Raw genomic sequence first — 1,236 nt, 5'->3', positions numbered from 1 at the left:
GTATTTGCTTTAACGGACCGTATTGGGCCTTAATGGATCGTATTGTTCATTAATGAATCGTATTGGGATTTAACGGATCGTATTAGGCTTTAATGGATCGTATTGGACATTAATGGATCGTATTTGCTTTAACGGATCGTATTGGACATTAATGGATCGTATTTGCTTTAACGGACCGTATTGGGCCTTAATGAACCGTATTGGGCTTTAACGGATCGTATTGGACATTAACGGACCGTATTGGGCCTTAATGAACCGTATTGGGCTTTAACGGACCGTATTGAGCCTTAATGGATCGTATTTGTTTTAATGGACCGTATTGGGGCTTAATGGATTGTATTTGCTTTAATGGATCGAATTGGGCTTTAAGGGATCGTATTGGCCTTTAACAGACCGTATTGGGCTTTAACGAACCGTATTGGACATTAATGGATCGTATTTGCTTTAACGGACCGTATTGGGCCTTAATGGATCGTATTGTTCATTAATGACTCGTATTGAGCTTTAATGGACCGTATTGGGCTTTAACGAACCGTATTGGGTTTTAACGGACCGTATTGGGCTTTAACGGATCGTATTAGGCTTTAATGGGCCGTATTTGCTTTAACGGATCGTATTGGGCTTTAACGGACCGTATTGGGCCTTAATGGATCGTATTTGTTTTAACGGACCGTATTGGGCTTTAATGGATCGCATTTGTATTAACGGACTGTATTGGGCCTTAATGAATCGTATTGTTCATTAATGAATCGTATTGGGCTTTAATGGACCATATTGGGCTTTAATGGACCATATTTGTATTAACGAACCGTATTGGGTCTTAATGGATCGTAGTGGACATTAATAAATCGTATTGGACTTTAACGGACCGTATTTGCTTTAACGGACCGTATTGGGCCTTAATGGATCGTATTTGTTTTAATGGACCGTATTGGGCCTTAATGAATCGTATTTGTATTAACAGACCGTATTGGGCCTTAATGGATCGTATTTGTTTTAATGGACCGTATTGGGCCTTAATGAATCGTATTTGTATTAACGGACCGTATTGGGCCTTAATGGATCATATTTGTATTAACGGACCATATTGGGCCTTAATGGATCGTATTGGGCTTTAATGAATCGTATTGGGCTTTAACGGACCGTATTTGCTTTAATGGATCATATTGGGTTTTAACGGATCGTATTCCGTATTGGGCCTTAATGGACCGTATTGGGCCTTAATGGATCGTATAT

Source organism: Cynara cardunculus (assembly GCF_001531365.2).
Source record: "Cynara cardunculus var. scolymus isolate 2C chromosome LG 2, CcrdV1, whole genome shotgun sequence".
Lineage (NCBI taxonomy): Eukaryota > Viridiplantae > Streptophyta > Magnoliopsida > Asterales > Asteraceae > Cynara > Cynara cardunculus.
The sequence above is the reverse complement of the archived record's forward strand: the minus strand, read 5'-3'. Positions refer to the sequence as shown.